We start from the raw sequence: 17,376 nt of genomic DNA, 5'->3' as shown, positions 1-17,376 counted from the left end.
ACGGAAAGTGTTATAGAATCGGAAGAAATTAGTTACATATCATTAGAGTCTTCAAAGAGCTCGTTTCGCAAATTACAGATTTACATATCTGTAATTTGCGAAACGGCGCACTTCTGACCTTTTGGCTCGAGCTTTTTATTAAACATAGGCATGCTACGCATGCAGGAGTTATTTTTTGTGAGATACGTAGGTTGAAATAGGACACTATATAACTGATGCTGGTGTCTGAATAATTGTGGGCAAAAATAAACTGCATCGGTACAACGCTTCCTACATTCCCCTCCACAGCCCTAATTTGAACTTGTCACGCAACACACACACTCTCTCTCTCTCTCTCTCTCTCTCTCTCTCTCTCTCTCTCTCTCTCTCTCTCTCTCTCTCTCTCCAAAATTGCATGATGAGACCAAACAACGACCTGCTCGTAGGTTAAAATTGTGCTTATTGCCGTTCCTTCGTCAGAGACAAAGTCCTAGTTATTGTTCTGACCATTAAGGGCCAGAATCAGAAATTCTGTTTGGTTTTTCCTGTGCAAGAAAATGCACAATAGCGTGCAGTTTTTAATTGGCGTAAAGTAGTGTGGTGGCATATCCAGGGAACGAGGTTGAGTTTTAGCATCGAGTGTTTGGAAGTACTGGCCGCGCATCAACGATAACCTTGTTACAGTTTATACTCATCTTTCGAGTGAACTTAAATACATTTATTTAAATTACAAACCTAATACTGTGAATCACTACAATTGTTAACGTACTGATGAAAACAACCCTTGGGAACAGAAAAATTTTTTGCCGATTGTCTAATTCGATTAATTAAAACAACCATCTTATGTAAACATTGGCGATTGACACCATCCGTAAATAAATATTGCGAACAAAACAATTGTACTTCTCTGACTAAAAAAAAACTTGTGGAAGTCACTGCCACATACCTTTAATTTCAATCAGTCAAAAAACTTGAGGTCTATAAAATGCCTTCTGTGACATATCGTTCCGAGGCAAAAAAACTTCAAAGGTTAGTTATTAGATGTAAACAAGAGAAATCCTGGTAAATAAAGTCATCGCGTTCAAATGCAAATTTTATTGAGTGATCCCGCCTTTCCTCCGGCGATTTTAGTAACTCCAAATTGTCATGGATGGCATCAACTTGTTCCGAAATCTTAGTCTCCATAACTCTCCACGTTAACAAACCATGAAAAGCACTCGACAGCGATTTTGCTAAAACAGCAAATCCCTCAATTCGAACCAATTCAATTCAATCCGCTGATCCACAAATCCGGCCCAAATATAGGCTCAGTGTAGCTTCCTGTTCAGTAACAGATGGTTGTCTCAGAACACTCGTCCATATAATTTTGCAGTGGAAAGCTCTATTTTATCTCTTACAGCCTCTGGACAAAGATATTTTCCGGTCTCCATTCTTCGAACTATTGAAAGTAGATTGAACCAAGAGAAAGTATCATTCTTCAAAGGATAATAAGGTGGGCTACTTGATTGGTTGTTGCCTATCTGGACTTTGCCCTTTGCTTGCGAAATACGTGATAAAATGCAGGTTGTTTACAGGAAATTGGCACGCAATGGGGTAAAGTCCAGGTTAGCTATAAGCGAATTTTATTGGTAGAAAACGTCTACGCACGTGAGAGTTGCGTGGAAAATTAACCGACCGTATCATTCTGTCCCTTGTGAAATATTTTTCATTGAAGTAGATTTGTCATAAAATTTGCGTTGTTTACTGGAAAATGGCTTTTCATCTAAGAAAATCTAATCCATACTGGCGAGTAAAAAGTAACACGCAACTGTAACGGGAAAGTATCGTTTAAACAATATTTAAGTCATGGAGGACTTTCAGAAGTAAAGAAACGGATATGTAACATGGCAGTCGACGCAGAAAGTAAATGTAACTTGGTGGTCGTTTCAACCGCTGCTAAAAGAACAACCATATGGCAAAAAAAAGATTATCAATCAAATATGAATTACGCAAATATCTTGCGCAAGATTTACCAGAGTCAGTAAAACTAGCCTTTCCGAAACAACATGCTATAGCGCTACATTCGTCTTAGGCCTTCAGCTGACGGTGTGTACGTCGTAAGTGAAGGAGCGGTACAAAAAAAAAAAATGCACGTTTTAACTCGCTAATCGGTAGCAAAAGTTCCCTGACAACCTTTCAAATCCAGACAGATCATAGCGATAAAATCCTCACGAAGGACATGAGCCATTACACTGAATAGATGATCTTAAAACTCTTGTAGATGTCATCTTACCTCGTTCCTTGAGCGAAATTCAAAATTGGAATCGCCGATTAACTCATATATAGCAATGAAATATCCTCAAGTTGCTCTTATCAACATCTGAAGTAATATTTGATTCAAAATTTTTCTTATGTTCCACTCAGTCTCCTTCAGAAGGAAGAATAAGCATAGTCGTACAACGATCACAACTCCACCACTTTCTCAACACGACTGATACATTTCCTTAATTAATTCGCGAACCGCTCTCTCCGACTCAAGCGTTGATTCGCTGAAGTTTGAAGACCTGTCAAACCACAAATTAGCAAGAACGCTCTGATTGGAGCGTCATCGAAAAATACTACAATCTGATTGGTTTGTGATACACCAAAAAATTGGGCCAATCACATTGCGTTGAGATACACCGAAAAAAAGATGCGCCAACCAGATTGCTTAGAGATACACCAAATTGCGTTGATCAGATTACACTACACCACAATACACCAATCTATACGCTAACATATAGTTATTATTTTTTTTTTAAATAACTCAAAAAATCATCACTGCATCGAGTTGTATCTACGAAAAGTGTTGTAGAATCGGAAGAAATAAGTTACATATCATTAGAGTCTTCAAAGAGCTCGTTTCGCAAATTACAGATTTACATATCTGTAATTTGCGAAACGGCGCACTTCTGACCTTTTGGCTCGAGCTCTTCATTAAAAAATCATCACTGCATCGAGTTGTATCTACGAAAAGTGTTATAGAATCGGAAGAAATAAGTTACATATTATTAGAGTCTTCAAAGAGCTCGTTTTGCAAATTACAGATTTACATATCTGTAATTTGCGAAACGGCGCACTTCTGACCTTTTGGCTCAAAGTCTTTATTTATAAATCATCATTGAATCGAGTTGTATCTACGAATTGTGTTTACGAATCGGAAGAAATAAGTTATATATCGCTAGAGTCTTCGAAGAGCTGGTTTCGCAAAATACAGTACGGGTTTACTCGTTTCGTTTCGTTTCGTTTCGTTTCGTTTCGCAAAATACAGTAAGCCCTTTAAATTGACAAAGAACGAAATATAGGATTTTTTGAAAGGATGAATCTGTCAGTTTTAATATTCGAAGTTTGAACAGACAAACATAAAGGACCACTGTTTTAAACAATGGAAAGTATTTTTGCCAAAATCGTCCTGGCTTTCTTGCAGATTTTTTTGAGACATTATAAGAATTGATGGAACTTACCGCCTTAGAAGTTTAGGGCCCTGATGAGTCGAGCTTCCAAATTCTCAATAAACAGAAGAAAAGTTATCAAGTTCCACAATCTTCGGCAGAAACGCGAAGGCGAACCTAAAGTTATCCAAATCAACGACACATGATCATCTCGTGATGTCCATTACAATGCCTCTATTTTTAAAACTTTAAGCAATTATCTATAGTGGCCTACACCTGCCATTAAACATATTCAAATTTATAGGAATTATTTTTGCTATTTTTTTTAAATTTCGATTTATTTCTCATTTTTCCTTTTAAAATAGAAGCAAGTGAAAGTAAAATGTAAAATAGAAATAAAATGAAACCAAAGATAAATGAAATCGAATCAAAATTAAATACTACCCGGCCGAGCGCTGCCACTAGTTTTTTTTTTTTTTTTCGCGGTCAGAAAATTTGTTCGTGGCCGAACGCTGCCACATGGCCGAGGGCTGCCAAACAAAAATCCAGAATTCTTTGTAGTATGCCTTTCAAGATTTTAGTATGGCGGATGCCGCGTGGAAAAAGTTAAAAGAGGAAGTGACTGCGAAAAGAGGGAAGAAGCGTGATGCAGGAGATACAACGCATAAATTAATTAAAGGAAAGGAGCTGTATAATAATAACTGTCGAATTCAATGAAGAAAAAGAGCCGTTTGCTCACGGTGGGTTTCGCATTGCATACAAAGCAACCACAAAGCACCCACAGCTCAAGGGGACTACCTGGGTCATTAAAAGATACCTTCCTGATGCTGTGAAGGGAAAAAATGACATTGGGCAAACTGTCCAACAACACACCCAAAAGGCGGTTCAGATGCATCTTCTTGCAAGGAATTTTGCTCGCCAGTTGAAACAAAACATCATTGAAAAACATGCTATTGATGCATTTGGAGAGGTTTTAAGGTATAGAAAGATCTACTACCCCATTCACACCAGAAAACTTGTTTAGTTAAACCAGGTTTAACTGAATAAAAATCAGAAGCAGAGAACTGAAGCACTAAATTTTCCACAAGATTCAAGCAATTGCTAAATTGTATTTTCAATGTGCCACATTTGAAGTCAACCAAATATTGATTTGAGCAGCTTCTATGGAGCTGTTGTGTTAAACCATGTTTAACAAAACAGCTTTAAAGCATGTTTAGGCTTTGGTGTGAATGGGGTATACTACGGCGAAGAGGATAAAATAGAATTTGTGACTGTGGAGGAGTTTATTAATGGACAGTTTACCAAGTCCTTAAACAATACTGGTGATTGTTGTGTCGAGGAAACAGATGTTATGGGTCAGAAGGCTCAAAGTCTAACCCATTTTTCTTATGAAAAGTCAGACAAAAAACTCATGCTGCTAGATATACAATGACATGGGTATGAATTATTCGACCCAGAAATTGCTTCTCGTGAACTTTTTGATGGTAGTGCATTCTGGGCTTGTTTGGCAGCCCTCGGCCATGTGGCAGCGTTCGGCCATGAACAAATTTGTTTTTTTCCGACCGCAAAAAAAAAAAAAACAAACAACAAAAAAAAAGACAACAAAAAAACAAAAACAAAAACAAAAAAAAAACGAGTGGCAGCGCTCGGCCGGGTAGTATTTAATTTTGATTTGATTTCATTCATCTTTGGTTTCATTTTATTTCTATTTTACATTTTACTTTCACTTGCTTTTATTTTAAAAAGAAAAAGGAGGAATAAATCGAAATTAAAAAAAAAATTACAAAAATAATTTCTATAAATTTGAATATGTTTAATGGCAGTTCTCGGCCACCATAATTATCAGATAATCGATCGCTTTCACTCACGTGATTGCCAATTATTCCAAATTTATTGGAACAAAAGAGAAATTTATATCAGAAAGAGTTCAAATCCCACGTGGGATTTAGTGGGAGAACATTTCACTTCTACAAGTATAGTAGTCAAGTGAGTATGTTTAGCGTTGCAGTGAGTCTTCCGTTGCAGTTATGTTATCACAACTAATAACCAATAGAATGCGGTTTTACTTCTTCCAATCAAAAGGCCTTGTGAACGTGTCTCTTGCTTGTCACTTCCCAACTAGGGGAGGGATGCAATGCAAAATTGTAAGAAGATCGTTAAGATTTCCGCGCTCGAAGGTGAAGAATTTCACGGGATATCATTGTTTCATGAGCTATTCTCGGTCTCTAAAGGCTGATAGTTTCTAAAGAAACTGTTTGGGGCTGCGTCGGTGGGGATAACGAAATAATTTGAATATATCAACAAAGTTGAAATGGTAAATTGGCCACCGTTACGATTATAAAAGCTGCGTTAGGCCTTCGTCGGAGCGAATGATCCTTGGTGTCGTTTGGGACACTTCGGATTGTTGTAAGATTAAGATTTTGGTTGCGTTTTTAAGTGCGAATTATTGGCGAAATTTTCTTCGATACGTTGGAAAGCTTAGGAAGACGAGAAATTGACGTTGCCTCGTGGCTTCGATTCCCTTATTAGTTTCGCTGTGTCTCTTATGTCCGGCAGCCGGACAGTGTTTTCAAGTTTGGAGTGCGTTGGTGATCGAAGTTGTGCTTTTCTGTCGGAACTAGCTCGTTAAGGTAAGGGTTCAGCACTTCATGCTAGTATTTTTGTTAAATTAAATATTACAACCATTCTTCAAAGATCGCGTTCAAGTTTCGGGCTTAAAATACTGTCGATTTCGTGTGGCTGCATGATAAAGCGTCCGAGTAACTACTAACCAGGATTCATTGAATCCTTCTGTGTCGAGGGCTGATTTTTTTTATTATTATTTTGCTTGGGACATGGAAAACTAGATGATACATAATTAAACAACGAGACAGGTCTCGGTGTTTTTTCAATGACCGAAAATTTGTGATTTTCTTCCAGCCTCGTAATTATTATTAAGTTACATGTAGCAATCTCATATTGTCTACATTGATGGTTATTATGGATACAATTGAAGACACGTATTCATTGTAATTGTATGGGACTACGCAAAAATTCAACCTCTGGTATGGTTGATGTCAAACATCACATATCCTGGAAAGTTAACTCACAAACTGTTGACACGTATGATGAAGATCTGGTATCTTTTATAAAGGATAGGGTGCTCTCTCCCATGCTCTCCAGCAAGAAACAGTTGGGTTACAATGCATTAAATCATTCTCTTTGCTCGCCCAGAAGAGGACAGATTTGCAGCAAAATTACTCTTCACTTATTAATATGTGCTTTTCCATTTAAATCAGTGGCTGAGGTATGCCACTTGCTTTCTTTTGATCTATTTAGAATAAAGCCCTTTGAACTAAATCATAAGGAATATGACAATATATATATGTTTCCACACTTTGCATACTTTTTCAACTATGTGTTTCAAATATTGAAATGAAATAAATACTAATTCGTGCACAATTGAATACTTAATTCAGTACAGACTATTGCCTATTATTAGCAATTATTGCTCCTACATGTGTTAGCAAGAACTTGGTCTTGGTTGCTTTCATTGTGAGCCTTTGGTGATCCATATATTAGTGGAGACACTTGCTACAACTATCTTTGCAAAGAAAATACTAATCTTTTCACCCTTACTTAATTTCATACATACAGGCATGGATGAGAACCAGCAGCAAATCAAAGTAAACAGAAGTGCCAATGAGGTGGTATTAAGCTCCATTGTAAACATTTCCTTGGCAAATTGTGCACTAGTTATAAAAAGGTAAATGTTGTGATTATTTTTTTTCCTTGGTGTAAGCATAATTTTCCTTTGGTTTTGTCAATGATATGAATGAAAATGAATTTTGTGTAAAGAAAGATAAAATATAGCTCCCAGAGTGTAAGTTATGATGAGATGATGTGTCACAATCAATTTGGCCTCTATTAAAAGTAAAATAATTAAACTAAGGATGAAACTGAACCACAGCATACCTATACGAAACCCTCATTTTACTTGTATCAATATTATTAAATTTTTCTGGTGTTCACCCAATAGATTCAATTCACTGACAGACAAAGATGGCACCTGTACATTTTACCATTACTCTTAGGCTAAGGCACAATGCATGTAGAAAGCAATATTTCACAAAACAACAACATATGCAAGGTTTAAATTTTTCAGACCTTTACTACTTGTTTTTATGAGTGGTTCCAGGATTTTCTTTCCTTCTTAGAGGTCTGGTTGAGGGTAGCAGTCGCCATATTTTTCAGTATGATGGTTTCGCAGTAACTGTTGTATGAAGTAATGTACCCTTCTCCAATATTAATTTTGCAAACTTGTCACTGACAAAGAGCTAGTTCATAATTAGACACTGATTATTTCATTGATTGCCATGCTCTACATTTATCGTTGAAGTATCACCATATTTATCTGTGTATAAGTCGACTCTTTATGACGGAAAAATTAGCCCAAAAAATCACCCTCGCGTTTTACATGGATCATAGATAAAGACCTGACCCAAGCAATCTAAGAAATTAGCATAACAATTGCCCAAAGTCCATTAGGAAAACCAGGTTCACAAAACCAGTTCTAATTGTGTTCAAGTTTTGTCAGTTTTCAGTGCATTCTAGTCAAAATTGTATCGTCAAAACCTTCATAGAGTGCCAAACTATTTGGAACCTTTTAACTTTTTTCGAACTTTGTTAAAATCCAAAGAAAAAAGTAAAGCCTGCATTTCTGCTCTTTGTTTTCTTTATCCTACTGATATTGAGCTAACATAGGCTGAGACCATTTTGGCGTGCTTCAAGTTAGTTGAAGAAGAGGAAAAATTCACCACTCTTATCTATTTTCTCAGTTTGTATTTTGACTTAGATGTTAAAATTGTCTCGGAATAACGTTATTGATGATCAAATAATTTCCCTTAATGTCATGATTGTGTTTTTTCTTTCGAGTTGAGACATTTTGTGCGCGCGCGCAATCGCAGCAGTTTCCGCGCCTTTTTTTCTTTACATGATTAGGCGCACAAAATGATTCCTAATACTCTTCATTTATCACACAGTTACCAGGCATGCATGAATTTGTTGTGATGAAAATGATTGCCTTGACTTGTTTTTCAATTTTTTTGTGAGTTGAGACATTTTGCGCGCGCTCAAAAATCAATCCAAAGAAAACAAATCGATTGGCCACCACCATTTCGATGGTGTAAATTTTCGAAGTAGATCTAACTTACCTTCAAATGATGGCTAAGAACAAATTATTTTACTGTAATTTTTTTTTCAGTTGTTGCTGGGATTTGACTTGATTTGTTATCATTTACAGGTAAAAAAACTATTCCCGAGGTGTCTTAAGCCAGCCTTCGTAAAATTTCCAAAAAAATTAAATATTGTAATGGTCCTTGAGTGAGCAACAAGCCAAAAACAAAACAGCAGTATCAACAACTAATATGTAACTTTTCTAATTTCTACAGCATTCGGTGGTTTCACACAAAATCATTGGGTGGGGCATTTAAAGCAATTTTGGCCTGAAGAGCACCAGGGAATTTAAACGAGCCAATCTTCAAAAATGTAAATGCTTAGGAATTTCCCGGGGAGGAGAGGGGGAATTTTGAAGTTAAGAATTGATCGACGCATAGTTCCTAAAAGTGTGTTATACTCTTCATATATCACACTGTTACTACACATGCATTATGAATGGTTTGAGATAAAAATGATTGCCTTTTGATTCCACTGATTTTGATTTTCCGTTTTTAAGATGAAATAAGAAGCTTTTTGAAGGAAACTGAAAGGGATATTTCAGGTAAATCAGTCCTTTGATGTGACTTGAACCCATTCTAGTCCAGTATTTTAAGTAGAGCGAAACTTGGCAAGTGGGAAAAATTCCTATCAAGGGTAATTGTGTTCCAAAAGATAAACGAAGGGACGGTTCATTATTTTGCGCCTAAGAGGGGATTAGAAGATTTTGGTTGTGTCACGATAAAATTCCTCCCCCTCGTTCTTTTTTACTCTTATGATCCTTATTGGCAGTTGATTGGAAGTCAATTTTCTATAGCCCCCCTCTTTAAACTCTGTTGACGAAGATGGATCACTTCTCTGGTTCACCTGAAAACCATGTGATCCCCCAAAATCCTTCATTAAAGTACTTGTGATTTCAAATCGACCCACACTGCGTCTGATTTCGCATCAAATTGAACCCCACTCTCTTTCATTATTTATTCACTATTTATTCTCCTACCTACGTATGATTTTTCAGAGTCAAATGAAATTCCAATGGACGGATCTGTTTGGAAACGCGGTGAACGTAAGTTGTGCAGACTCTACCTAGCTTTAATTTGTTAGTCTTGATTTTCTACAATCGGCGATTTGTTTATAAAACTTACCTCACCGATGAGGTGAAAAGCTAAAACCAGTCATGAATTGTTTACTTCCGTTTTTCCTGCGCCTCAGGAAGTTTGCTCGTATGTTTTGAAAATTATCTTCGGCTCCTTAATCTGATGGCTGTTGTGACTGCTGTGGTTCAATCGATCAATCGATGAATCTTGTCATTAATCAATCAATATCAGTTAGTCAGCTTGTCAGTCAGCCAATCAATCATTCATTCAGTGAGTCAGCGGTCAGTCATTCAGTAAATCAATATAATTAACAAACACATTACTAAGACTTTTATCTCCATTTCAATTATTTGTTTCTGTGTTCCTATTTCAGCCAGCATTTGCCCTGACTGCAAGTCGCTAGGTCCTGGATGCTATTGTAGCTACAGGCATGACTATCGCCTTGCTTGGGGTTGTGGTACCAGCGGACGATGCAAGGATGACAACTGTATTTCCAAGTGAAATATATAAGGTAAAGAGAACTTTCACTTAAACTGAAGTTTGAACAAAGTGACATGTATCCCATGAACTCCCAAGATCTAATCAGTAATTCTCCTTACTTTCTGCCATACAATTCTTATGATGTTAGTTTGATCTAATTAGTTATTCTCCTTACTGTCTGCCATACAATTCTTATGATGTTAGTTTGGAGAATTTGTTGTTGGATCAACTCATGATCCTTAATTGATTTTTTCCTTTATTCTCATTACTTGTCTGCTTGATATAGTTCTGATGTTGTAAGGAGAAATTCTGTCTTGGTCACTGATGGGAGTGTATGGGATACAAGGCTAAATATATAGAACACCACAAACCCCAAACGGCAGGTTTCCAAACATCACACAGTATATTTCACCGTAGAACCGTTAGCCAATCAGCTGTTGTTCTCAAATTAGTCGCGCCGCAGGAACGAGTACTAAAGTTGGATTTAAAAACGTTTTTATTGGAAGAGGGGTATGTTTGAGGGATAAGTTCTTTCACCTCATATTCTGATATGAAGTTCATATATTTTGAACTGCGGTTATAGATACGTATGATGCACGTATTGGTAGAGCGCTGCACTAGTATCGCAGAGGTCAGTGGTTCGAATCCCGTACAGGCCTGATTTTTTTCAGGTCTGATTTTCGCTATTGCATAAATGGCGCTCTCTACTGCGAGGATCGTGCATCATACGTACTTCATATTCTCTTCGCTATCTATAATTGTTACCGTTGTTTGCTCTGCAATGCTCATTTCCTTTGTTTTCTCCATCAGGCGCAATTTACCTGGACAGTTTCAGCCTGATTTTTGGTTGGTTTTTAGAGGGAATCGCAGTTAGCTCCAACGTAGTTGTAATCGAATTTTGTTTTCATTCCTTGTTTTTCGTTGGATTGTTTGATGACTGTAGATTTAGAGCTTCTCAACGAAGGGGATCATTAAAAGTGTTATTTTAATTGAGATGATTGTGGCTTTTTTTTTTTTTTCAATTTTTTTTTATCGCGAGCACGTTGAAAGTTTGTGTAAGGAACACTTTTTACTGTACGCAGATAATAACCTGCCAAACTGTATCTTCGGCACTTAATCAGACAAGCAGTAAGGAAAATATCCAGCAAAGTCATAAGAATTGAGGGGGGGAGGTCACACTAACGTGTCATTTGGGGTATGAATGATATAAAAAAATAAGACGACAAGCAATAACTTTCGGATTCTCTTCGATAAGAGAAGCTCAAGCGAATCCTAAGAACTCCTCCTATTAGCGACGCCTCGTCTTTTATCCATACCATTGCCGGGGGGGGGGGAGGGGGGGAGAACTTTAGTTGACAAGCTGTATGATAATTTATCCATGCCATTGGGGAGAACTTTAGTTGACAAGCTGTTTGATAATTTATCCATACCATTGGGGAGAACTTTAGTTGACAAGCTGTTTGATAATTTATCCATACCATTGGGGAGAACTTTAGTTGACAAGCTGTATGATAATTTATCCATACCATTGGGGAGAACTTTAGTTGACAAGCTGTGTGATAATTGATTTGGTTAACCCAAAAAGTGTTAAGCTTCAGTCACCTTTTCTTGTGGTCCAGGCTTCCTTTAATCTTCAGAGCTCTATGAAAGCTCGGGTTTTCGAAACCCTAAAGTGCAGGGTGCCTCTGGAATTTGAAATGCCTGTCTATGAGGATTAGTTCTGAAAAACTTCGAAAAAGAGAACGCCATTTCGTTTCCAGGCAATACTATTTTTCGTGATGTTCTTCCGACACCTGTTTATCCTCCTCCAATAACGATATTAGAATTTGCTTTACAATTTTTCTCCTTCAGGGGATTATTTTATTATTTCATTACTATTTCACCGTAAATTGATTCATTCCGTTGATATTTGGTGAAATTAAGACATGGCTTGTCGAGGTCACTTTTCTCTTTATACTCTGTTGGCGAAGACGGATCACCCCTCTGTTCCCCCTGAAAACCATGTGATCTCCCCAAAACTCTTCATTCACATACTTGTGATCTCAAATGGACTTGCGCTGCGCGTTCGTTGATTTTGATAAAACGTGTCTGATTTCAGATCTAATAATATACATGAAACAATTTCTCAGTTCTGATTGGTTAAGATTAATGCAGTTTTCAGTTAATTCAGTGCAGAAGAGAGTTAGTTCAGTGCAAAGAAAGAAACAAACCAGACATTCTGATTGGTCAATGTCTAGGTCAATATCAAGGTCAATGTCGCAGGGTTTGAATACATTCTTTTTGCACGTGATGCGGGCGCTTTTCTTCTGCGTAGTTATGAGAAGCTACCTCGTATTTTTTCATGTACATTATTTATAGATAATCACATGATTTTCTCGTGCAATTTGGAATAAATAAGCACTTGCAATTTTGTTAGTCTTTGAAAAAATTTACTCGTGCTTATTTATTCCAAATTGCACTCGAAATCGTGATTACATGTACAAATTGCACCCCTCTCTCAGTGTATGCAGCAGTTGAACGCAACCATTCAAAATGACACTAACTATGTTGAAGCGATGAAAATCTCCATGTAAATCAATTTTTGCATTTTGATCAATTTTACTCAATTATCAATTAATGATATTTATGAGATCTTTGAAAAGGCTACCAAAACTGAAATGAATTGGCACAAAATAGTTATTAATAGCGGCCATTTATTCGTCTTCGTCAGAGTGAAGTCATAAAATAATTGTCCATTAGTTGTAGTTTGTTAAACGAGAACAAAAAAAAACATGTTCTAAAAACTGGACTTGACCATACACAGCTCCAGAGAGAGAACACAATTATAACTTTCGGGGTTGTTAACTGAGCGCGCGTTGGAATGAGAATAATTATGCAACTCTTACTTTCCCGGTCAACCATATGTTTGCAGTAGTGTTATTTTGAAAGTTTAATTTATCTGTGAACTTGATTTCATAAGCTTGTTCATGATCTAAAAGTTTTATCCGAGCTTGTCCTATCTTTCCCAAATAATTTCCGAATTTCGTGTCGCAGTTGTCTGTTTATAAAAATGGCCGCTTGGAGAGTTCTCCAAGAACTCTACAAGAATCTTGAACTAGTATTAGAGGTTTTATCATACTGAGATTAGACGAGAAAAATGCTCTGTTTACAGAAGGTCGAAGGGAAATCCTATGATCCTTCTCTACAACCAGAATACATTTTGCCAAAACCGACTGTCAGTCATCTCGGACGCAGCAAAGAACACTCGGATGTTGTTATGGACAGTGCCATATGTCCTTTAATGATTAGTCGTGTTCATACTGAAATTCATTTCAACGAAGGAAGGTTCAGAATTGATTGTGAAGGACTGAACGGGCTGTTATATATAACGGGCTCCCTATATATCTTAAATGCTCACACCATAATTATTATATCAGCCCCCACTCTGGCAACTCTAATAAACAACTCGGTTCAAAGGGGTATCTTCCCCTCCAAACTTAAGCATGCTAAGATTATTCCAATATTTAAGGATGGGGACGAAGCCGAACCTGGAAACTATCGTCCTATATCACTTACATACATACATACGTAACTTGACCACGCCCCATAGGGGCTTTTCAGGGCCAATTCCCACCCATACCAACCCAGGGGAGGACATCCACCACACAGTAATCTCGTGCGTGGGAAATTAACGTCTCCTACCCCTAACCTTGCAGGAGACGGGGCCTACGGTTTATTCGTCCTTATCCGAGAAGACTAGAATATCTATCCATTTTTTGATTATAGAAAGGTAGCGAATTCTCCTCACTTATTTTAAGACCATCTTTCGGTCTTTACTAGACTCTTTGAGAAAATTATGTTCAACCGCCTAAAGGCCTTGTTTAGCAAACATTGCTTATTTTACGAGTCTCAGTACGGTTTCCGAAAACAGCGCTCAACCGAGCATGCAATCCTGGATATTGTGAACAAAATTCAATTAAACACGGACAAGGGAATGTTCTCCTGTGGTGTATTTATTGACATTCAAAAAGCATTTGATACTGTGAATCACTCTATCCTCCTTCATAAACTATCCCACTACGGCATCCGGGGTATAGTAAACGACTGGTTCTCCTAGAATCCAGACCCCACTCAAGTAGGTCCCCACGTCATGATCTAGAAAGGAAAGTACCCTTTGTGGCGTTCTTCAGGGGAGTGTACTTGGCCCCCTACTATTTCTTATTTATGTAAATGATATCTACATGGCCTCAGACAAGTTAACCTTTTACCTTTTTGCTGATGACACTAACCTTTTATACGCTGATAAAAACCTAAAATCCCTCGAAACCATCGTCAACTGTGAACTAATTAAAGTTGTCGTCTGGTTAATCGCAAATAAACTCTCCTTAAATATTAAGAAAACGAGCTATATAATTTTTTATCCATATCAAAAATGCATTAATTTTAACATTTGCGTAAAGGCCTATGATGGCCGCACTAAAACGTTCTTTGATCTTGAACGTAAGGATAATGTTAAATACTTAGGGGTAATAATTGACCAACATTTATCCTGGAAACCACATTAAATATATTTCTCTAAAAATCAGCAGAAATATTGGAATTATTTCGAGACTAAGACACTTTGTCCCTTTAAAAACACTTCTAAGTATTAAAAATTCATTAATTTCTCCTCTATATATCTTACGGCCTCATTTCCTGGGGCCGAGCTTCCAAATCTCATTTAGAAAAAAATTCTTATACTCCAAAAGAGAGCCGTCCACCTCATCAATTTTCTGGCTTTCAGAACGCATGCAATTCCATATTTCGCCCAATCTAACATTCTGCCAATCTCAATGCTCTACTTCAAACTTTCATCAATCTTAATGTTTGATATAACAGCTAACTCTGCACCTCAAAATATCTGTAATCTATACTTCTACACAAGACATACATCAGTATAATACTCGCTCATCATCTTCTGGTAACTACTATATTAATCATCAGTTGGCTCAATCATCATAAAAACTCTTTTTCCATTGTTGGTGCTAAAATTTGGAACAGCATTCCCAACAGCTATCGGAAACTGGCAATGCATATGTTCAAAAAGAAAATTCAAGTATTACTATTTGAAACTCTAGAAACTCTGAACAGTTATGCTGACACTAGCACTCTTATTTCTGAAATAAAAAAGGCATCTTAATTACAATCCAATCATAAATTATGTTTTTCTTCACTTTTTATCATTTCTTTTTCCACTTTTGACAAATAATGTATTCAAAATCGACTTTTTTAACGCCTTCAATTACTAATTCGTGTTTGTTTGTCCTTAACATCGCCCGCCTAGATTGGCTCGCTATTTGTAGTCGGTGTTTATTGTAAGTAACTGTTTTGGAAGACCTAATAAACTTGTAAAAACTTGTAAAAACTTGTAAAAACTTGTTAGTAAACAAAAAAAAGCCTAGCCTGCTGTGCAGGCGTCATGTTGGGGCGAGTTAAGATTACAAGCTCCTGATCGTTTATCCGACGTCGTGTTTGATTTGGAGTCAGAGTAAGATGTTCACCCACCAACCTCAGCCCATCTCCTTACTTTTGACCGTCACTCACCCCCTCGGTACAAATTGCATTCTCTCCCCAGCCTTCCCTTGCCACTAAAATCAAAGATGGCGGCCATTTCTCCCTAAGACAAAACTAAGCACTCGCTCGCCCAAATTACTCCTGCTCTGCAGGCTTAACAAAGCGTAGCTCCGCTGTCCTATGCGAGGGTGATGTAGTTGTCTTTGAAGGTGCTGGCGTTAAAGCAAAAGAAAGACAGGGTTTGTCGGCGTACGATTCAGAGCTTGTTTATACTTTTAGTGAGGTCTGCCAAAAATTATGATTCTGAAGAAGTGGGCTCCTTTGGAGAAGGATCAAGAGATGGGAGTGTGCGAAGGTGAAGTAGATGGAAAAATCCTGTATCGCCAAGTGAAGTACTTAGGTATGGGTACATGACAGAGAGGTAGGGGTACTTTTGAAAGGTGTTAGGGACTGGTCATTTATTAGAGGCTGGAGTGGAGGTGGGCTGGTGCATTTTAATTTTCCTATACATAATTTCCCATGAGCCTGTTCTTGCCACTGCATAACATAATGTGGCCCCCCTTTGAGTCTGTACATGAAATAAGATGACCTGCCCTCAACCACAGAAACTCACCAAACTAGTAAAGCAAATAGCGAAAATAAGAGAAAGGCTTTAATCTCCAAACTACTGTCTGATGGTGAGGTTTCAGTTAAGGAAGTTGGCTGCTCAAATATCCTTGAAAGGGACACAAGTTTACTGGCTAAAGCAATTGATGGAAAGAGGGCTTGTAAGTGATCAAGCTTGTACACTAATTAAAGAGTACTTGCCCTCAGCTCCTCAAACAGTGAATCAGAGGACAGTGATACTGAGTAATACAGAGTAATCCATGAAGTTTTTTTTCCAATGTGAAAGAACTGCTAATACACCATGTTATGTTGGTTTGTTATGCCATCACTTTGATAATAAATCATATTTGACTAATGTTAATGATTCCATGAGTGTTTCTTTTTTTGTGGAACGGAAATTGGAATGCATAAAAGTACATGGCCCCTCAGAAATGGTTGCACAATTTTATGCAGCCCCCCATTTTCAGGTGCACAAAATGGTATGCCCCCACCCCATTTGCACCAGCCAACCCCCCCACCCTGTAATAAATGACTGGTCCCTTAGTAGGGCTACTGGACCCAGTGGAAGGAGTGTGGGCTTTTAGAAAGAGAAGTGAAAAATTTATGAGGGGACTGTGGGGTTTTAGATCCTAGAAATATGATAGAATAATGAATTCTTATAAGACGTCTTATGAAAATAAGATAAGAAGAATTCATGTACTGTAATAGAAGGGTACCTGTTTATAAGTTGTCCACAGAGAGGCAATTGTGTTGTGTTCACAGACATGACTCAGTGTGCTCTCACAGCTCCTCTCTCCACCCAAGAGTGTATAAAAGGGTAACAGAAGAAGCTGTCAGGGGAACTTGAGGAACTTACTGAGGGGGAAGGAGAAAGGGGATGAACTGCAATGGACTGGCATACCCTCCTAGGAAAGTGGCAATACTGTATCTTCTCCATTATGTTAAGCATGACAGGTATTTAAATAGATAAAATAGATTTCCAAATCAGTTAAGCATCCCCTTGCCTGTAGAATTCTGCATTGAATTGCTTGCAAAAACTGATGCCATATATCATTTTCAAGTGCAATTAAAGGCAGAAT

At 37.5% G+C, this 17,376-nt stretch overlaps 2 long non-coding RNA genes across 3 annotated transcripts; one reads left to right on the top strand and one right to left on the bottom strand.

The window, feature by feature from the left end:
* Window positions 1-687: 687 nt before the first annotated feature.
* Window positions 688-2,641, bottom strand: LOC148730101 (uncharacterized). Its single transcript, XR_016000950.1, has 2 exons — window positions 2,252-2,641; window positions 688-1,911 (listed from the first exon to the last, which is right to left on the bottom strand). It is a non-coding gene; the product is annotated as an uncharacterized LOC148730101 (long non-coding RNA).
* Window positions 2,642-5,465: 2,824 nt separating this feature from the next.
* LOC148730100 (uncharacterized) lies at window positions 5,466-11,152 on the top strand. Of its 2 annotated transcripts, XR_016001845.1 has the most exons (7): window positions 5,466-6,019; window positions 7,026-8,670; window positions 9,103-9,147; window positions 9,601-9,648; window positions 10,053-10,190; window positions 10,446-10,669; window positions 10,970-11,152. It is a non-coding gene; the product is annotated as an uncharacterized LOC148730100 (long non-coding RNA). The 2 variants fall into 2 exon arrangements; XR_016001844.1 differs by lacking the exon at window positions 10,446-10,669 and having other exon boundaries at window positions 5,471-6,019.
* The last annotated feature ends 6,224 nt before the right edge of the window (window positions 11,153-17,376 follow it).

The sequence above is a fragment of the Stylophora pistillata genome, chromosome 5 (genome assembly GCF_964205215.1).
Source record: "Stylophora pistillata chromosome 5, jaStyPist1.2, whole genome shotgun sequence".
In the NCBI taxonomy this organism is placed as follows: domain Eukaryota; kingdom Metazoa; phylum Cnidaria; class Anthozoa; order Scleractinia; family Pocilloporidae; genus Stylophora; species Stylophora pistillata.
The sequence above is the reverse complement of the archived record's forward strand: the minus strand, read 5'-3'. Positions and strand labels throughout refer to the sequence as shown.